Source organism: Hypanus sabinus, unplaced genomic scaffold (genome assembly GCF_030144855.1).
Source record: "Hypanus sabinus isolate sHypSab1 unplaced genomic scaffold, sHypSab1.hap1 scaffold_572, whole genome shotgun sequence".
Taxonomy (NCBI): Eukaryota; Metazoa; Chordata; class Chondrichthyes; order Myliobatiformes; family Dasyatidae; genus Hypanus; species Hypanus sabinus.
Window position 1 is genome coordinate 120,671 of NW_026781433.1, and position 22,593 is coordinate 143,263.

At 45.9% G+C, this 22,593-nt stretch overlaps 1 protein-coding gene across 1 annotated transcript in view; it reads left to right on the forward strand.

The window, feature by feature from the left end:
- The first annotated feature begins 447 nt into the window (after positions 1-447).
- The window catches only part of LOC132389444 (NACHT, LRR and PYD domains-containing protein 12-like), a 110,897-nt gene continuing 88,751 nt past the window's right edge, over positions 448-22,593 (forward strand). Inside the window, exon 1 of the mRNA XM_059961967.1 lies at positions 448-525. The gene's annotated coding sequence lies outside the window, so the exon portion shown is untranslated. The remainder of the gene's footprint in view (positions 526-22,593) is intronic.

The window sequence follows — 22,593 nt, forward strand, 5'->3', positions numbered from 1 at the left end:
ACAAATAGATGCGCAACTAGACCCCGGCCGGTATTGCAGCCTTTACCCGAAGTGCAGCTCCCAATCTCCGGCCTCTCCCCAGACCGCTCCGGGCGCACACCGTCCCGCCCACTGACACTCCTCAACCAATGAGAGCATGCTTCTCCCAGCAGTACTCGCTGATTTGTTCAGAATGTCTGAAGATGCGCCGCTACCGGGAGCTGGAGCTGTCAGTCTCATTTTGCTCTCAGAATCAAAGTAAGTTCCCCAAAACACTTTCCCCATTCCGTGGACTTAGCTATATGTAAGTCACGTGAGCTCTTTCCCCGCTCCCATTTTACCGCAGATCTGCCTTATTTCCGAGGCTCCGCCCCCCGCTCTGATGACGGGAATTCCAGTCCTGACTTCCCTTCAGTTCTGTGTTGAAGCGGGACTGCGGCGGCGGCGGATCGTCTGCAGGATCCGGATTAGGAGACGACCATCACCCCCAGAGTCGGGAATCCGGGGGAGGGTTCACTGTCCGGGCGTGAAAACAAGTTCTCATCGGTGAGTACTGAGGCTGGTCCCGAGTGTGGACGTCTGATGTAAGGTAATGCACCCAGTTAACTTCCCCGATCTGGCGGCCTCTCTGCGCTTGCTGGACAGAACCTGTAGGGGTCGCTCTGTGTTGTGGGACCTTCACAACATACCGACTGAGATGAGCCGCCGCTCGGCCCCTCTTGCCCTGGTCCTGGGAGCGTGATGGGGTGGTGATACCGAGACTGCACTCATCCATTGAGGTTTATCCCGGGAACTTTACCTTCCTCACCCAGCCCCGTATCGGGTCCAAACTTCACCGGGGTCGATATCCGGTGTCGACAATAGTTTTCCATCATTCCAGGGCACGGAAAGCGGCCCTTCCACCTGTTGTGTTCTTGCAGACAGAGAATGTTAAACCGGGTAATCGCACCTTCGGGACACTGCTCCGTCTGTCTGAGTAGATCCATCTTTCACCCGTTCAGACTAGGTAGTGACATCCAGATCTCTCACGGCCTCTCGTTCTGGGTGGCCGTCGTTGTGTTTTCTGTTTTCTCACCTTCAGTTCTCTGACTCTCTCTCTCTCTCTCTCTCTCTCTCTCTCTCTCTCTCTCTCTCTCTCTCTGACTCTCTCTCTCTCTGACTCTCTCTCTCTTCCTCTCTCTCTCCCTCTCACACTCTCTCTCTCTGACTCTCTCTCCCTCTCTCCCTCTCCCTCTCTCTCCCTCTCACTCTCTCTCTCTCACTCTCTCTCTCTCCCTCCCTCTCTCTCTCTCTCTCTCTCTCTCTCTCTCTGACTCTCTCCCTCTCTCTCTCCCTCTCTCTCTCTCTCTCACTCTCTCTCTCACTCTCTCTCTCTCTCTCCCTCTCCCTCTCCCTCTCTGTAAAAATTAAAAATGAGCTGATCAATAACATGGATAGAAAGAAGGACGAGGTCCTGCAAAGACAGTTTGGGGAGTTAGGTGAAAAGTTGGACAGGTTGTAATCTCAGGATTTCTACCAATGCCACATGCTAGTGAGGCGAGAAATAGGGAGAAAATGCAGCTAAATGCTTGGCTATGGATTTGGTGTAGGGGGGACGGTTTCATGGTTCTGGACAATTGGGCCTTGTTCCAGGGAAGGTGGGACCTGTTCTGACTGGACGGGTTGCACCTAAACTGGAAGCGGGCTAATATCCTTGCAGGAAGGTGGGCTAGTACTGTTCCGAGGGGTTTAAACTAAATTTACAGAGGGAGGGGATCCAGAGTGTTACGGCAGATAGTGAGGTTGAGAGGGATAAAAGTCATGCGAGAACTGCAAGTACAGTGCATGGAGTAAAGCCAGATCTACGTATAAAAAAAAACTTTGAGGAAAGATAAGCAGAATAAATAAAGGGTGTAAAGGTAGAAGGGCGAAAGTGCGTGTAGTTCAATGCAAGAAGCATCAGGAACAAAGGTGATGAACCGAGAGCTTGGATACATACATGGAATTATGAGGTAATGGTCAGTACAGAGACATGACTGGCACCAGGGCAGGAATGGATTCTCAATATTCCTGGATTTCGGTGTTTTAAAAGGGATAGAGAGGGCGGAAAAAGGGGAGGAGGGTAGCATTACTGGTCAGGGATAATATTAGAGCTACGGAAAGTGTGGGTATTGTAGCAGAATCCTATTTTGAGCCAGCACGGGGAGGTCAGGAACAAGAAGGGAGCAGTCACTCTATTTCGAGTATTCTATAGTCCCCCCGGTAGCAGTAGAGATACAGAGGAGCAGATTAGGTGGCAGAGTTTGGAAAGTTGCAAAAATGAAAGGGTTGTCATCATGGGTGACTTTAACTTCCCTAATATTGATTGGCACCATATTAGTTCAATGGTTTAATTGGGGCAGAGTTTGTTAAGTGTGCCCAGGACGGATTCCTGTCACGGGATGTTGACAGGCCGACTAGGGAGAATGCCATACTGGATCTAGTATTAGGTACCGAACCGGGTCAATCACAGATCTCTCAGTGGGTGAGCATCTGGGGGACAGCGACCGCCGCTCCCCGCCCTTTAACATTATCATGGAAAAGGATGGAATCAGCGAGGATTGCGAGTGTGAATTGGGATGATGTTTTTGCAGGGAAATGTACTATGGACATGTGGTCGATGTTTATGGATCTCTTGTGGATGTTAGGGATTAATTTGTCCCAGTGAGGAAGGTAAACAATGGCAGGGTGAAGGAACTATGGGTGACAAGTGAGGTGGAAAATCTAGTCAGATGGAAGAAAGCAGCATATATGAGGTTCAGGAAGCAAGGATCAGATGAGTCTATTGAATATAGGGTAGAAAGAAGGGAGCTGAAGAAGCCGCTGAGGGGGAGCAAGAAGGGGGTATGAGAAAGTCTTGGCGAGTAGGGTAAAGGAAAACCTCAAGGCATTCTTCAAATATGTGAATAACAAAAGGATGACAGGAGGGAAGGTAGGATAGATTAGAGATAAAGATGGGAAGATGTGCCTGGAGGCTGTGGAAATGAGCGAAGTCCTCAATGAATACTTTTCTTCAGTATTCATCAATGAGAGGGAACTTGAAGACGGTGAGGACAATATGAATGAGGTTGAAGATCTGGAGCATGTTGATATTAAGGGAGAGGAGGTATTGCAGTTGTTAAAATACAGGACGGATAAGTCCCCGGGGCCTGACGGAATATTCCCCAGGCTGCTCCACGAGGCGAGGGAAGAGATTGCTGAGCCTCTGGCTAGGATCTTTATGTCCTCGTTACGGGAATGGTACCGGTGGATTGGAGGGAGGTGAATGTTGTCCCCTTGTTCAAAAAAGTTAGTACGGATAGTCCGGGTAATTATAGACCAGTGAGCCTTACGTTTGTGGTGGGAAAGCTGTTGGAAAAGATTCTTATAGATAGGATCTATGGGCATTTAGAGAGTCATGGTCTGATTAGGGACAGTCAGCATGGCTTTGTGAAGGGCAGATCGTGTCTAACAAGCCTGATAGAGTTTACTTTCAGGATATGACCAGGCATATTGATGAGGGGAGTACAGTGGATGCGACCTACGTGGATTTTAGTAAGGCATTTGACAAAGTACCACACAGTAAGCTTATTCAGAAAGTCAGAAGGTATTGGATCCAGGGAAGTTTGGTCAGGTGGATTCAGAATTGGCTTGCCTGCAGAAGGCAGAGGGCCGTTGCAGGGAGTACATTCGGATTGGAGGGTTGTGACTTGTCCCACAAGGATCTGTTCTGGGACCTCTACCTTTCGTGATTTTTATTAACGACCTAGATGTAGGGGCAGAAGGGTGAGTTGGCAAATTTGCAGACGACACAAAAGTTAGTGGTGTTGGGGATAGTGTAGAGGATTGTCGAAGATTGCAGAGAGACATTGATAGGATGCAGAAGTGGGCTGAGAAGTGACAGATGGAGTTCAACCCGGAGAAGTGTGAGGTGGTACACTTTGGAAGGACAAACTCCAAGGCGGAGTACAAAGATGTCATGTCTACAAATCCCTGAAAGATGCCTCACAGGTAGAGAGGGTAGTTAAGAAAGCTTATAGAGTGTTAGCTTTCATAAGTGGAGGGACAGAGTTTAAGAGTCGTGAGGTAATGATGCAGCCCGATAAATCTCTGGTTAGGCCACACTTGGAGTACTGCGTCCAGTTCAGGTCGCCTCACCATAGGAAGCATGTAGAAATATTGGAAAGGGTACAGAGGAGATTTTCTAGGATGCTGCCTGGTTTAGAGAGTATGCATTATGATCAGAGATTAAGGGAGCTAGGGCTTTAGTCTCTAGAGAGAAGGAGGATGACAGTGGACATCATAGAGTTATACAAGTTATTAAGAGGAATAGATAGAGTGGTCAGCCAGCGTCTCTTCCTCAGGCCACCACTGCTCAATACAAGAGGACATGGCTTTAAGGTAATGGGAGGGAAGTTCAAGGGGGATATTAGAGGAAGGTTTTTTACTCAGAGTGGTTGGTTCGTGGAATGCTCTGCCTGATTCAGTGGTGGAGGCAGAAACACTAGTGAAATTTACGAGTCGACTAGACAGGTATATGAAAGAATCTAAGGTGAAGGGTTATATGGGAGGCAGGGCTTAAGGGTCGGCACAACATCGTGGGCCGAATAGCCTTTACAGTGCTGTATTGTTCTATGTTCTATTCCCGAACCTTTCCCACATAAATGAGATTTAGCTCTCTTCTGGTCGGCTGGCACATCATCTGTAGCTGTGACCATTTTATAAGTCTGCCAGCATTCACGCAGTTTCAATACTAGCGTCCCAAATGCTTCCAGGGAATATGCTGTCAGGCCCTGGAGATTTAACCATCTGTGCTCACTTCAAGAGAGCAAGCACATGAGGGCCTTGACGGGCAGGATTAAGGAAAGACCCAGGCATGTGAACGACAAGAGGATAACACTTGAGAGAATAGGACCAATCAAGTGTGACAGTGGAAATGCGTGTATGGAACCGGACGTGATAGCAGAGGTACTTAATGAATGCTTTTCTTCAGTATTCACCGCGTATAAGGATCTTGGCGATTGCAAGGGTGATCGCACTAGTCTGAAAAGCTTGAGAATGCAGATATTAAGAAAGGGGATGTGCTGGAGCTTTTACAAAGTATCAAGTTGGATAAGTCACCGGGACCGGACTGGATATATCCCAGGCTCCTGTGGGAAGCGGGAGAGGAGATTGCTGAGCCTCTGGCAATGATCCTTGCATCATCAATGAGGACGGGAGAGGTTCCGGAGGATTGTAGGATTGCAGATGTTGTTCCCTTTTCAGGGATAGCTCGGGAAATTATAGGCTAGTGAGTCTGACTTCAGTGGTTGGCATGTTGATGGAGAGGATCCTGAGAGGCAGTATTTATGAACATTTGGAGAGGTAAAGTATGATTAGGAATAGTCAGTATGGCTTTGTCAAAAGCAGGTTGTGCCTTTCGCGCCTGATTGAATATTTTTGAGGATGTGACTAAACATATTGACTAAAATAGAGCCGCAGATGTAGTATGTCTGGATTTTAGCAAAACATTTGATAAGGCAAAAATAAGGCAGAAATACTGCCTCTCAGGATCCTCTCCATCAACATGCCAACCACTGAAGTCAGACTCACTAGCCGATAATTTCCCGAGCTATCCCTGAAAAGGGAACAACATCTGCAAGGCGTAATAAGAAATTAAGATGGCATGGGATCCAAGGGGGCATGGCTTTGTGGATCCAGAAGTGGCTTGCCCACAGGAGGCAAAGAGTGGTTGTAGACGGGTCATATTCTACATGGAGGCCGGTGACAGTGGTGTGCCTCAGGGATCTGTTCTGGGACACCTACTCTCTGTGATTTTTGTAAGTGACCTTGGTAACGAATTATAGGGATAGATTAGCAAATGTGCTGATGACTCAAAGGTTGGGTGTGTTATGGATAGTGTGGAGGGCTGTCAGAGGTTACAACGGGATTTGGATAGGATGCAAAACTGGGCTGAGTACTGGCAGATGGAGTTCAACCCAGATAAGTGCGAGGTGTTTCATTTTAGTAGGTCAAATATGATGGCAGAATTTAGCATTAATAGTAAGACTCTTGGCAGTGTGCTAGATCAGTGGGATCTTGGGATCCGAGGACACTCAAAGCTGCTACGCAGGTTGACTTTGTGGTTCAGAAGGCCTGCAGTGTATTGGCCTTCATTAATCGTGGAATTGAATTTAGGAGCCGACAGCTAATGTTGAAGCTATATAGGACCCTGGTCAGATCCACTTGGAGTACTGTGCTCAATTTTGATCGCGTCACTATGGGAAGTACGTGGAAACCACAGAAAGGGTGTAGAGGAGATTTGCAAGGATGATGATTGGATTGGGGAGCGTGCCTTACGAGAATAGCTTGAGTGAACTCGCCCTTTTCTCCTTGGAGCGAAGGAGGACGAGAGGTGCCCTGATAGACGTGTACAAGATAAACAGAGGCCTTGATCGTGTGAATAGTAAGAGGCTTTTCCCCAGGGCTGAAACGGCTAGAACGAGAGAACATAGTTTTAAGGTGCTTGGAAGTGGGTATAGAAGAGATGTCAGGGGTACGTTTTTGCACAGTGGTGAGTGCGTGGAATGGGCTGCCCGCAGCGGTGGTGGACGCGGAAACGATACGGTTATTTAAGAGACTCCTGCAGGGGGACATGGAGCTTAGGAAAATAGAGGACTTTTGCTGAATCCTAGGTCGTTCGAAGGTACATGTTGGGCACAGCTTCGTGGGCCGAAGGGCCGGTATTGTGCTGTAACTTTTCTATCTTTCTATGTTTCTATGTGTTGCCTCATCAGGACCATAAATTCTCAACAGCACATCCTTCCTTTTATATTACAATCTTCTTGAATTGGTTGCAAAGATCGCATTTGCCTTCTTCACCGCCGACTCGGCCTGTAAATTAACCTGCAGGAAAACTACACACGCACTCCCACATATCTTTGCATCTATTTTTAAAAATTACTTTCGGCCCCTCTTGTCCATTATTATTTCAGAGAAATTGCAGGGCAGGGAGACATGTGGTACAGTTATATTGTGAGGTTAAAGTCCTCCTTATCTTGCTGGCCACCGTTCATTTTGCTTATAACAACAGAACGGAAACCGTCCTTAAGCCTGGTTGCAGTGTTTTCCTTTTTTTTAAACTTCTACCCAAGTGGGATGTCAGACTGTCCCGGGATGTGAGGTTATGCTGTGCCTGCTTTACCAATCAAACAGGAATTGCAGGCACAGTCCATGGTGGGCAGATTGGTTTCTATGCTGTCCTCAGCTGTCCACAGCTCTCTGCAGTTCCTTGCACTTACGAGTAAAACAGGAGCCGTATGAACGCGTGAAGAATCCTGTTGGGATGCTCTCTATGGTAGGTTGATGACATTTACTGAGGGATAGAGGTCACAATTCAAAGTTCCCGTTGCTTCTTCTATCTCTATCGTTCCATTCGATTTTAATTTAGTATCTGTGCATTCCTGGAGGACCATCTTTGATTGTCATCGATGCTTTCTCCCACATGGTTCCATCAGCTCACTCCAAGCCGATTTTGTTCAAAATCTGTCCAGCTTATCTCTTCAAGTTAATGATACATATCAACTATCTTGCCCAACCTCTGTCCAATCTATTTCCCTCCACATCAATGAAATATATCAACTATCTTTTTCAAACGCTGTCCAGTCTGTATCCCACCACCTCAATATCAGCTATAGCTCTGTGCATTTTATTTGTCTCTGACAGTGTTCGAGCAGTTTCTGCACTGGCCTCCCACAAGGTCCAAAGGAACAACTTGTCAGGCCCCGGGGATTTGTCCATTCTAATTCAGCAAGCACCTGTTCTGTAATCCGCATACAATCTAGAACAAGACTAGCTTTTCCCGATTTCTATAATCTCTGTAACTGTCTCCCAGGTAAATACAGGCATTCAAAAATCATTGAAGATCTAACCCATCCCTTTCGGTTCCTTGACTAGATAGCGCAATGTTCTTTTTCGACAATTAATTGGGCACTACGAAACAGTACATGAGGCTCAATAAATTATTCCCCCGGCAAACTCTCTGTATCCGAGGGAATGTGCTCATTCCAGTTGTTGTTTACAAAGTTCACAAGAGTGATTCTAGATTGAAAAGGTTTTATGTATGAGGAGCATTTGGTGTTTCTGGGCCTGATCTCAATGGAGGGGTGATGACTCTGGGAACAGGAACCTCCATGAAATCCTGAGGTCCGGATGGAGCGGATAGGAACAAGATGTATTCAACAGTAGGGGAGTCTAGTAACTGAGGTTACAATCTCAATATATTCAGCTGTTTCTGCAGACCTTCCCTTCCGTCATTCTGTCCAGTAGCAGGATCTGAATTGAACATGAATCAATGCCTGGAGTTGATCATAGATATAAGCTATTGGTAGACACAAGAACATGATGGAATTTTAGCCACTTAATTGAACAAAGAAGTACACTTTATGGTTATCACCATGTTATATCTTTTGTAAATATCCGATAGTTGCCATTTGAAGCAGATAGGCCGCATCCAACAACGTGTTTTGATTTTGGAACAGCTTCTGCACTGCTGGAAGTTCTGTAGAGATGGAAATGCCAACAGATTTAATGGATACACCTCGCAGCAGGGTTAAAACAACCACTGGAATTTTAGCTTCCCCATTACAAAATGGCTGAGAGGCCAGTATTCATGTTTGTCATAATGAAACTCAGAGCATGTGAGGTCGAGTTCCTTATTTCCTATTTTCCCTTAGATCTGCTCAGCCACTTCCTCCATCACCAGAGTAACAGCCCACCACAGCTGCAAGGAGTATTGAACATTTTTATGGCTCTCTGGTCACTGCCCTTCAGCGGAGAGACAGTGACTTCAGGAGTCAGTGTGGATCTCCCCCAAAGTTTTTCGCTCCATGCGTACATAAGCACGCTGATCTTCAGAAGTTCGTTTGTCCAGTTATTGTGGCAGTAGGGAAACAACAGGTTTTCTCAAATAAATATACTACCACCAAATAGTTTGTTACTCGTGGAAATGTGCTCATTACAATAATTGTTTATAATAATGATTTCTGGATTGAAAAGCTTAATGTATTTGAAGCATTTGCTGTCCCTGGGCCTGTTCTCAAATGGATGATGGGGCACGCTAGCGGAGGGAAACTCATTGAAACGGAGCAAATACTGATGACTCCATAGAGTGGACGGATAAAGATATTTTCATCAGGAGAGGTGTCTTGAAACAGAGAAAAAAACCTCACAAACCACTGAGATGTATCTGCAAGCCTTCTCCTCCACCATTCTATCCAGTAGTTGGGTCAGAATGCTGCCTGTATTGTCAACTGTACTTTTACGTTATTCAAAGCTACAACAATTTGTCAGAATTTTTAATCGCTTAATTAAGCAAAGAAGGAAACTTCATGAATATCACCACAATGTGTTGTGTAATGTATTTTGTAAATAACAGATAACCGACTTTTGAAGCAGACTGACCGTATTTAATGACCAGCCTCAGCACTGCTGAGAAGGAGCTAACAGCAGATTTACTGGATACTGGCATTTTGATTTCAACATTGCAACATTGCTGAGTGTTCAATATTCATTGTGGTCATAAGGAAACTCAAAACATGTGAGGTTCAGACTGTTACTTCCTTTTTCATTTACTTCTGGTGGGCCTCTTGCTCGGTTAGTAGGGTTCAAGGAGGGTTGAACATTTTATCGCACTGTAATCACTGTGCAGACACAGTAGCCTCAGAAACAGGTGTGGATTCCAGGATGCTTTGAGCACTTACTGTATGGAATATATGATGCCTGTGTTGGAATGAAGAGATGAGTAATGAATGTTGGGATTGCATTTGTGGAAATCATTTTAGGCTGCCACAAACATCTTGCAATCAGTCAATATTTATGCATCGATAGAAAAGGCAAATATGCTTCCTCCACTCAACAATAAAATAATCGACAAGTGTTTTCAGTTTACCTGCTGAAAGGTATCCGCGTCCGCGCTGTGACCCAAGGCCCGGAATTCAACCCCGATCCCCGTCCAGACAAAGCTTCCACCGGCTACTATTCCGTCATGGGTTGGTTCAGGAGTTTTAGTTTGTGAACTGGGCATAGCTGAGACACCGAATTACGTCAGCGGCAGCAAAGAGTCCTGGGCCAAGGTTATCATCCTGGGATGGGGACTCCAGGAATATAGTATTTGTAGTGTTTGGCGTTCGTCTGAGCTTATTGCTACTACAGATGGCACTGGGCGTTCCTCTTTCCCCAATAAAGCAGACGTTTCGGACAGATGGGCATGGGCTGCGGGGAATTCTACGTGAGACGTGCGACGATCTGCGAATCTCTTGGGTCCAGGTTTTGACCCATATAAAATGGACCTGTCGGTCAAGCTGCCCGGGCGGATGAAGTGATGAGTTAGTATTAATGTTCTGTGCTCAGCTGTTTAGTTCTGGAGTTCCTTTGGAAGCAAAGAAGAGAACGAGTTACCTCTCCTTCCCTCGCAGTGAGACGCTGTGAGTTAATGGGCTGCTCCGTGTTTGCAGCAGTAAGCATGGACCGGGGTTTAGTGTTCAATCCGTGTTTGGAAAGTCCCTCTCACTGTCCCCCGTCTCTCAGCTAGTGGGAGTCAAACAGAAACTCCAGAAGGAGAAGCTAAAGGCAGAGGTATCAGTATTACAGAAGTACCAGCATTACAGTGGTGTACAGGGAATTACCGAGGCAGGAGAGGGGAATTGGCCAGAATTGATGGGAAACGGTCACTCGCAGGGATGGTAACAGAGCAGCAATTTGTGGGAAGCTGGAGGATTGGTAATGTTGTTAAAACAAACAGAAAACAAAAGGCAACAGTAAGTCATTAAGAAGGTAAAGGTGAACCACCAAAGAAAACGAACCTATAATAGTAAAGATGTTACTAAACGTTTCTTCAGATACATAAAGTGTAACAGAGAAGCACGGCTGGATATCAGAACGCTGGAAAACGACACTGGAGAGGTAGTAAATGGGGACAGGAATGGCGGCCGAACTGAATAAGTATTTTTCACCAGCCTTCATGGAGGAAGACACCAGCAGTATATTGGAAGCTCCAGGTGTCGGGGGCATTAAATGTGTGAAGTTAACATAACTAGAGAGAGGTTTCTTGGGAAACTCAAAGGTCTGAATTTAGATATGTCACCTGGACTAGGTGGCGTGTACACAAGAATTTTAAAAGTGGTGGCTGAAGAGATCGTGAGACATCAATAAAGTTCTTTCAAGAATCACCAGCTTCTGTAATGGTTCTGAGAGTCTGGAAAATTGCAAATGTTACTTCACTCTTCAAGAAAGGAATGGGAACGAAGAGAACCCATCTGTCCGTTTGTCTGACAGTGTTTAGGAAGGTATAGGAGCCGATGATTAAGGATGTCGTCTCAGGGTACTTGGAGACCCGTCATAAAATAGGCCGTAGTGGACATGATTCCTCAAGGGAAAATCATGCCTGACAAATCTTTGAAGAAATAATAAGCCTGATAGACAAAGGTGAATCGGTTGATGCTGTGTATTTGGATTTTCAGAAAGTCTGTGTTACGCTGCCACACATAAGGTTGCTTAACAAGCTACGAGATCATAGTATTACAAGAAAGTTTCTGACGTGGATAAAGCAGTGGTTGGTTGGAAAGGGGCAAAGCCTGGGAATAAAATAATCATTTTCTGGATTGCTCCCAGTGACCAGTGATACTCCACAGTGTCTGTTTTGGGACCGATTCTTTTACGTCATATGTTAATGATGTGGACAATGGAATTGATGGCTTTGTTGCAATGTTTGCAGATAGCATGAAGATAGTTCGAGGTGCATGAGGTTTCGAGGAATTAGAAAGGCTACAGAAGGTCATTGACAGATTAGGAAAATGGGCAAAGGAATGGAATACAGTTTGGAGAAGTGTATAGTCGTGCAGTTCGGTAGACGAAATGAAAGTCTTAGTTATTTTCTAAATACAAAAGAAAACTATGGTGCCAACGGACTTGGGGATCATTGTGCAGGATTCCCTAAAGGTGAATTTGCAGGTTGAGTCTGTGATGAGGAAGGCAAATGCGATGTTCGCATTCATCCCAAGAGGAATAGAATATAAAAGCAAGGATATCATGTTGAAACTTTATGAAGCACTTGGAGTGTTCTGAGCAGGTTTAGGCCTCTTAACTTCAAAAGGAAAGTGCTGAATCTGTAGAGGCTTTGCCGCAGATGTAGTATGTATGGATTTTAAAAAAACATTTGATAAGGTACCCATGCAAGGCGTAATGAGAAAGTAAGATGGCATGGGATCCAAGGGGACATTGCTTTGTGGGTCCAGAAGTGGCTTGCCCACAGGAGGCAAAGAGTGGTTGTAGACGGGTCATATTCTACATGGAGGCCGGTGACAGTGGTGTGCCTCAGGGATCCGTTCTGGGACACCTACTCTTTGTGATTTTTATAAATGACCTTGGTGAGGAATTAGAGGGATAGATTAGCAAATGTGCTGATGACACAAAGGTTGGGTGTGTTATGGATAGTGTGCAGTGCTGTCAGAGGTTACAACGGGATTTGGATAGGATGCAAAACTGGGCTGAGATCTGGCAGATGGAGTTCAACCCAGAAAAGTGCGAGGTGTTTCATTTTAGTAGGTCAAATATGATGGCAGAATTTAGCATTAATAGTAAGACTCTTGGCAGTGTGCTAGATCAGCGGGATCTTGGGATCCGAGTCCATAGGACACTCAAAGCTGCAATGCAGGTTGACTTTGTGATTCAGAAGGCCTGCAGTGTATTGGCTTTCATTAATCGTGGAATTGAATTTAGGAGCCGACAGCTAATGTTGCAGCTATATAGGACCCTGGTCAGATCCACTTGGAGTACTGTGCTCAGTTTTGATCGCGTCACTATGGGAAGTACGTGGAAACCACAGAAAGGGTGCAGAGGAGATTTGCAAGGATGATGCTTGGATTAGGGAGCGTGCCTTATGAGAATAGCTTGAGTGAACTCGGCCTTTTCTCCTCGGAGCAATGGAGGACGAGAGGTGCCCTGATAGACGTGTACAAGATAAAGAGAGGCCTTGATCGTGTGAATAGTAAGAGGCTTTTCCCCAGGGCTGAAACGGCTAGAACGAGAGAACATAGTTTTAAGGTGCTTGGAAGTGGGTACAGAAGAGATGTCAGGGGTAAGTTTTTGCACAGTGGTGAGTGCGTGGAATGAGCTGCCGGCAGCGGTGGTGGACGCGGAAACGATACGGTTATTTAAGAGACTCCTGCAGGGGGACATGGAGCTCAGGAAAATAGAGGACTTTTGGTGAAGCCCAGGTCGTTCGAAGGTACATGTTGGGCACAGCTTCGTGGGCCGAAGGGCCTGTATTAACCATAACCATATAACCATATAACAATCACAGCACGGAAACAGGCCATCTTGGCCCTCCTAGTCCGTGCCGAACCCTTAATCTCACCTAGTCCCACCTACCCGCACTCAGCCCATAACCCTCCACTCCTTTCCTGTCCATATACCTATCCAATTTTACCTTAAATGACACAACTGAACTGACCTCTACTACTTCTACAGGAAGCTCAGGAACTTTTCTATCTTTCTATGTTTCTATGTGTTGCCTCATCAGGACTTCATAAATTCTCAACAGCACATCCTTCCTTTTATATTACAATCCTCTTGAATTGATTGCAAAGATCGCATTTGCCTTCTTCACCGCCGACTCGGCCTGTATCTCTTCAAGTTAATGATAAATATCAACCATCTTGTCCACCCTCAGTCCAATATATTTCCCTCCACATCAATGAAATATATCAACCATCTTATTCAACCTCTGGCCAGTCTGTATCCCACCAGCTCAATGATATATATCAATCATCTTTTTCAAACTCTGTCCAGACTGTATCCCACCACCTCAATATCAGCTATAGCTCTGTGCATTTTATTTGTCTCTGACAGTGTTCGAGCAGTTTCTGCACTGGCCTCCCACAAGGTCCAAAGGAACAACTTGTCAGGCCCGGGTGATTTGTCCATTCTAATTCAGCAAGCACCTGTTCTGTAATCCGCAGACAATCTATAACAAGACTAGCTTTTCCCGATTTCTATAGTCTCTGTATCTGTCTCCCAGGTAAATATAGGCATTCAAAAATCATTGAAGATCTACCCCATCCCTTTCGGTTCCTTGACTAGATAGCACAATGGTCTTTTTTAACAATTAATTGGGCACTACGAAACAGTACATGAGGCTCAATAAATTATTCCCCCGGCAAACTCTCTGTATCCGAGGGAATGTGCTCATTACAGTTGTTGTTTACAAAGTTCACAAGAGTGATTCTAGATTGAAAAGGTTTTATGTATGAGGAGCATCTGGTGTTTCTGGGCCTGATCTCAATGGAGGGGTGATGACTGTGGGAACAGGAACCTCCATGAAATCCTGAGGTCCGGATGGAGCGGATAGGAACAAGATGTATTCAACAGTAGGGGAGTCTAGTAACTGAGGTTACAATCTCAATATATTCAGCTGTTTCTGCAGACCTTCCCTTCCATCATTCTGTCCAGTAGCAGGATCTGAATTGAACATGAATCAATGCCTGGAGTTGATCATAGATATAAGCTATTGGCAGTCACAAGAACATGATGGAATTTTAGCCACTTAATTGAACAAAGAAGTACACTTTATGGTTATCACCATGCTATATCTTTTGTAAATATCCGATAGTTGCCATTTGAAGCAGATAGGCCGCATCCAACAACGTGTTTTGTTTTTGGAACAGCTTCCGCACTGCTGGAGGTTCTGTAGCGATGGAAATACCAACAGATTTAATGGATACACCTCGCAGCAGGATTAAAACAACCACTGGAATTTTAGCTTCCCCATTACAAAATTGCTGAGAGGCCAGTATTCATGTTTGTCATAATGAAACTCAGAGCATGTGAGGTCGAGTTCCTTATTTCCTAGTTTCCTTTAGTTCTGCTCAGCCGCTTCCTCCATCACCAGAGTAACAGCCCACCACAGCTGCAAGGAGTATTGAACATTTTTTGGCTCTCTGGTCACTGCCCTTCAGCGGAGAGACAGTGACTTCAGGAGGCAGTGTGGATGCGAGGATGACTTCAGCATTCACTGTATGGAAAATATGATGTTTATATTGGAATAAAGAGATAACGAATGAATGTTGGGATTGCATTTATGCAAATCTCTTCAGGACGCCACAAACATCTTGCAGTCAGCCAATATGTGTGCTGACATATTGCACATTTTGCTGACATAAAGGCAAAATCCTGCACTGAGTTTCCGGTGATTTATTTTCAATTTTATATTAAAAGCATTTTCTTACTGTTTCACTACGGGATATCTTACTATCTTTCCTTTCAGTTAGTCCTGACGAAGTGTCTCGGCCCGAAACGTCGACAGATCTTCTCCCTATAGATGCTGCCTGGCCACCAGCATTTTGTGTGTGTTGTTTGGATTTCCAGCATCTGCAGATTTCCTTGTGTTTGCATTTTAATTCTGATTCCCATTCAGAGATCTCGATCAATGGCATCCTCTTGTGCCAAGATGAGACCGTCCTCAGGGTGGAGGAGCAACACCTTATATTCCATCTGGGTACCCTCCAACCTGATTGTATGAATATTGAATTCTCCTTCCACTAAACAAATCCCCCCCACACCAAAAACCTTCTGTATTCCCTACTCTGAACTTTCATTTCTGCTCACCAGCCTGTTATTGCTCCCAGGTCCCCTCCATCCCTTTCTCCTATTGACAACTCTCCGATTATTTCATCTTCAGCCCTTGACCACCTATCACCTTCTAGCTCGCCTCTTACCCCTCACTTACCTTTTTATTCAGATACCTCCCCCCTCCCGCATCAGTAATGAAGAAGGCTCTTTGCCCAAAATGACGAACGGTCTACTCTTTTCCTCAGATACAGCCTGTTGTGCTGAATTCCTTCAGCATTTTGCGTGTATTGCTTTGAATTTCCAGTGTCTGCAAGCTTTCTTGTGTTTAAGTGTAGTAATTACCGTAACAATTATTTGGGTTTTGTTGAGATTGTACCTGGAATATGGTGTAAAATCCCGCTCTCCATACTAACACGGGTTATCCAGACCAGAACAAACTGCCGGAGGAACCATGGACGTCCAGTGTAGTTTCTCCTTTGGCTCCTCCCACTTCCGCCAAACCAACGGTGTCGCCATGGGCACCCGCATGGGTTCCAGTTATGCCTGCCTTTTTGTTGGCTTTGTGGAACAGTCCATGTTCCAAGCCTATACGTGTGTCCATCCCCCTCTTTTCCTTTGCTACATCGACGACTGCATTGGGTCTGCCTCCTGCACGCACGCTGAGCTCGTTGAATTCATTAACTTTGCCTCCAACTTTCACCCTGCCCTCAAATTTACCTGGTTCATTTCCGACACCTCCCTGCCCTTTCTTGACCTGTCTGTCTCCATCTCTGGAGACGGCTTATCTGCTGATATCTACTATAGGCCTACAGACTCTCACAGCTACCTGGTCTATTCCTCTTCCCACCCTGTCTCTTGCAAAAATACTATCTCCTTCTCACAATCCTTCCGTCTCCGCCGCATCTGCTCTCAGGATGTGGCTTTTCATTCCAGGACGAAGGAGATGTCTTCCTTTTTTACACAAAGGGGCTTCCCTTCTTCCACCATCAACTCTGCTCTCAAACGCATCTCTCCCATTTCCCGCACATCAGCCCTCACCCCATCCACCCGCCACCCCACTCGGGATAGGGCTCTCCTCGTCCTCACCTACCACGCCACCAGCCTCCAGGTCCAACGTATAATTCTTCGTAACTTCTGCCACCTCCAACGGGATCCCAGTACGAAACACATCTTTCCTTCCCCCCCCCCTTTCTACTTTTTGCAGGGATGGCTCCCTACGCGACTCCCTTGTCCATTCGTACCCTCATCCCTTCCCGCCGATCTCCCTCCTGGCATTTATCCTTATAAACGGAACAAGTGCTACACCTGCCCTTACACTTCCTCCCTCACCAACTTTCAGGGCCCCAGATAGTCCTTCCAGGTGAGGCGACACTTCACCTGTGAGTCAGCTGGTGTGATATACTGCATCTGGTGCTCCTGGTGTAGCCTTTTATATATTGGCGAGACCCGACGCAGACTGGGAGACCGTTTCGCAGAACACTTGCGCTCGGTCCGCCAGAGAAAGCAGGATCTCCCAGTGACCACACATTTTAATTCCACGTCCCATTCCCACTCTGATATGTCTATCCATGGCCTCCTCTACTGTCAAAATGAATCTAAACTCAGGTTGGAGGAACAACACCTTATATACCGGCTGGGTAGCCTCCAATCTGATGGCATGAGCATTGACTTCTCTAACTTCCGGTAATGCCCCTCCTCCCCTTCTTACCCCATCCCTGACATATTTAGATGTTTGCCTGTTCTCCATCTCCCTCTGGTGTTCCCCCCACTCCTTTCTTTCTCCCTAGGCCTCCCGAAAACATGATCCTTTCAGCTCGGTATCACTTTTACCAATCACCTTTCCAGCTCTTAGCTTCATCCCACCCTCTCCGGTCTTCTCCTATTGTTTCGCAGTTCCCCCTCCCCTCCTTTTAAATCTCTTACTATCTTTCCTTTCAGTTAGTCCTGACGAAGGGTCTCCGCCCGAAACGTCGACAGTGCTTCTTCTTATAGATGCTGTCTGGCCTGCTTGTGTTCCACCAGCATTTTGTGTGTGCTGTTTGAATTTCCAGCATTTGCAGATTTCCTCGTGTTTCCACAACATGAAAGCCAGGACATCAACAGGATCCGGGACAGCTTCTTCCACCAGCCTATGAGAATGATTAATTCATGCTGACAAAATCGTATTTTATGTTCTATTGTTGAACATACTATTTATTATAAAGTACTATAAATTGCACATTGCATATTTAGACGGAAACGTAAAGGTTTTTACTCATGTATATGAAGGATGTAAGTGTAACTATCTTGGTCAACCATTGTCCAGCCTGTATCCCACCACCTCAAAGATATATATATATATATATATATACACACCATCTTGGTCAACATCTGTCCAGCCTGTATCCCATCAACGATTATATATCAACAATCTCTCTTCTGACGTTGTCTTCATTATGACGTATTTTTGACTCACTGAGTTGATACTGAAATCGGTGTATGTACCTGGAACTACTGGAGGGTTTATTGAATACAGCATGTAATAAGTTAAAGACAGCCATTGCGATTTTCGCTTGAAAGTTAAAATGTCTGATGTATTAATCGTTGTCGGAAGGAGGGCTGGAAGCAGAGAATACAGATTGATAGTGGGGTGGGATGGATGTTGTGAGCATTGACTGCATTATCCCTGTATTGGATTGAAGAGAAAACTAATGAATATTGGTATTACATTTGTGCTAATTTGTTCTGACCGTCACAAATATCGTGTAATCAGTTAATAGTTGTGCATCATTTAAAGTAAAAAGAGAAAATGGTGGAAATCTTCAGCAGATCGGGCAGCGTCTTGGACAGTCCCGGTTCAGATACTGGGTCTTCCACAGTTTCTCTCTCCACACATCCAATCTGATGTACCGGGTTTCCAACACATGACTTTCAATTTTACATTTAAAATGTTTTATTCCTATTAGCCTGCAGGAAGTGTGACGGGCAACTGTGCTGGGCAAGATCACATTTAACAATAGCATAATGATAAAATGTGCTCAGTTTATCTGGTGGAGACATTATACCCGCCTGCTGTTGCCCCGCGCCCAGGTTTTCCAGCCCGATCTCTGGCCCGGTCAGAGGTTCATCAGGTCCCCGTTCTGACACAGGCTGATGTCGGAGTGTTGGTGTTTGCAGTCTGAATGGCCGAGACACTGCAGCATATTACTGGCAACAAGGAGTCCTGGGCGAGTTGCTGCTTGAGCTGTAACCCTGGGAGACATTGGGCCCATGTAGCTGTCAGTATCGGGGATTTGACCCAGGTCAATACTTCCACAGATGGGGGCTGGATGTTCCTCCTTTCACAATGAATCAAAAGCCTCGGGGTGCTGGGCATTGGCTATGGGGAAATTTCTGATTACACCACGCAGTGTGAGATGCGGGGACGATGTGTGAGGATTCGGGGGTCGGTGAGTGGCAGATTCAGCTGTGTGACCCTGTGAGGTTAGGTCCTGGGATATCACCGTTTTAGATCCAAGTACAATGGCCCCGGGGTTCAAGCTGCCCGGGTTTATGAGGTGTTGAGCCAGTATTTCTGTTCTGGGCTCAGATGTTTGTTTCGGGAGTTTCTGTGGAAGAAATGACTGCCACACCGAGGAGAGGATGAGTTACCATCCCATCCCTCACAGTGAGAGGCTGTGAGTAAATGGGCTGTACCGTGTTTGCAACAGTAGAAATAGACCCGTGAGTTTGGTGTTCAAACTGTGTTTGGAAATCGCCCCTCATTGTCTCCTGTCTGCCAATCGTTGGAAATGAAGCAGATGTGTTCAGTACAACTGTGGCTCACGTGGTTCACAGGAGTAATCTCAGGAACGAGAGGGTTCCTGTACGAGGAGTGATTGATAAGTCTGTGGCCTGTGGTGGATGGAGATGAGTTATTAACTTCAAACTTTATGTATGATCACTCAAAGAGTTGATCTGAATGTGCATGTAACGAGAGCTGTATAACTCGTCTCCTTCTACCTTAGGCCATGAACATATCAATCACTCTTACTGTCGACCAACTCCGGAGGTCCAAGTTGTCGAATTCTGCAAAGAAGGGATCCGTTTGCTCCACGACCGCTGGACTGAGCGTGTAAATGTAGGCGGGGACTATGTCGAAAAATGAACGTGCTGGGTTTTCTAAAATGGACTCCTTCTACCTTGGGCCACGAACATATCAACCACCGCTCGTATGAAAAGCATTTGATGACTCTGAGCCTGTACTCTATTGAGTTCAGAAGTACAGAGGTGGACGGGATCTTATTTAAACCCACAGAATACTGAACAGCCTGGAGACAGTGGACACGTGGAGGATGTTTCCATCAGTCTGGGGTCTGAGAGAACAGCCTCGGAATAATCAAGCTTCCCTTTAAAACTGAGAGAAACTTCTCCAGCCAAAGAGTGGTCGATCTGTGGAGTTTGTTGCAACAGATGGTGATTGGGGCTGTCACTGGATATATTTCCGGCAGAGGTTAATATATTATTGATCGCTAACTATTGTCATTTTTTGTTAGGCAGAACTATCAGAGGATTATTGAATACAGCATGTTAAAAACAGACTTTACAATTTTAGATTCTTCATTTCAAAATGGCTGCAGTGTTAACCTTTTTCAAAATTATACTCGCAGCATACGATGTTGAGTTTGTTATTTCCCTTTTCGGTTATTTTCGGTGAGCCACTTCCTCCGTTTCCAGGGTAACGGCCCACCAGAGCTGCAAGAAGAGTTGCACAATGTTTTTATCGCTCTGTGGTCACCGCCTCTCAGCGTAGAGACAGTGGCCTCGGGAGCAAATGTAACAGAGTGATAGTGGGAGGAAAGGATGCTGTGAGCATTGGCTGTATGGAATGAACTGAGAACATAGAATCAGAGAAACATAGAGAACCCATAGCATAATACACAGGCCCTTCGTCCAACAGTGCTCTCCCAAACATGAACATACTTTATAAATTTCATAGGGTTAACCACCAGCCCTCTGCTTTTAACCTCCATGTACCTATCCAAAAGTCTCTTTAAAGGCCCTGATGTATCCGCCTCCACCACCGTCGCCGGCAGCCCAATCCACGCACTCACCACTCTCTGCCTAAAGAACTTACCCCTGACATTGCCTCTGTAACTTCTCCCAAGCATCTTAAACCTGTGCCCTTTCGTGTTCGCCATTTCAGCCCTGAGAAAAAGCCTCTGACTATCCACACGATCTATGCCTCTCATCATCTTATACACCTCTATTAGGTCACCTCTCATCCTCCATCTGTCCAAGGCCAAGTTCACGCATCCTGTTCTCATAAGGCGTGCTCCGCAATCCAGAGAAATCCTTGTAAATCTCCACTGCACCCTTTCTATAGCCTCCACACCCTTCCTGTAGTGAGCCGAACAGAACTGCACTCCAAGCACAGTACTCCATGTGGGGTCTAACCAGGGTCTTATACAGCAGTAACATTACCTCTTGGCACTTGAACTGAATCACTAGGTTGATGAAGGCCAATACACCGTGTGCCTTCTGAACCACACAGTCAGGCTGCGCAAATGAAATCAGACCCCAAGATTCCTCTGATCCTCCACACTGCCAAGAGTTTTACAATTCATACTATATTCTGCCATCGTATTTACCTTCTAAAGTGAACCACCTCACACTTGTGTGGATCAGACTCCATCTTCCACTTCTCAGCCCAGTTTCGCTTCCAATCGAGGTCCTATTATCACCTCGACAGCTCTCCACACTATCCACCATACCTCTGACCTTTGTGTCATCAGTAAATGTACTGACCTATCCCTCCACTTCCTCATCCAGGTCCTTTATAAAACTGACGAAGAAAAGTGGTGCCAGAACAGATCCCTGAGGAACAGCACTAGTCAGCGACGTCCAGGCAGAATATGACCCATCTACAAACAATTTTGCGTTCTGTGGGCAAAGCCGTTTCTGAATCCACAAAGCAAAGTCCGCTTGGATCCCATGCCTCCTTACTTTCTTAATAAGCCTTGCATGGGGTACCTTATCAAGTGCCTTGCTGAAATCCATATTCACGACATCAACTGCTCTACCTCCATATATGTGTTTAGTCACATCCTCAGAAAATTCAATCAGGCCGGTAAGGCACGAGCTGCCCTTGACAAAGCCAAGCTGACTATTCCTGATCATGTTATGCCTCTCCAAATGTTCATAAATTCATGAAACAGGGCATGTGAAGTTGAATTCCTTACTTCCTATTTTCAGTTAGCTCTGCTGAGCCCGTTCCTCCATCACCTCCAAAAGCCCAGCAGAGCTCCAGAGTGTTGAACATATTTATCGCTCTCTGGTCACCGCCCCTCAGTGACCTCAGGAGCCGGTGTGGGTGCCCGGATGCCTTGAGCATTCACTGTATGGAATATATAACGTTTCTATCGCAGTAAAGAGATAACTAATGAATGTAGGGATTGCATCCATGCAAATCAGTTTAGGAAGTCACAAACAGGGTTCAACAGGGATCACTCTCTCCACAATTCCCTTGTTCATTCATCCCTCCTCACTAATCTTCTTCCAGATACTTATCCCTGCATAAGCCTAAGTGCTACACCTGCCGTACCCCTCCTCCCTCACCTCCATTCAGAGACACAAAGCAGTCCTTCCGGATGAGGCAACGCTTCATCTGCGAATCTATTGCTGGGGTCATCTATTGTGTCCCGTGCTCTCGATGCGGCCTCCTTCACACTGGTGAGACCCGCCATAAACTGGGAGACCGTTATTTTTTTACAATCTCTGTATCATCTGCCACAAGGGGGACTTTGCAGTGGCCAAACGTTTTAATTCTGATTCCCAATCCGACGTTTCGATCAGACCGCCCTCAGGGTGGAGGAGCAACACCTTAGTGATCGTTTTCACAAAAAAAAGGCCGGCAGATGTGTGGAGACGGAAGGGATGGAGGAAATATGGATCGGACAGAAACATGTGGCTGAGATGGGAGAGCAGCCGCCATCTTGTTGATGGTTAGAGGGGCTGAATGGCCTCCTCCTGCTGTTTTTCACTTGATGTTTC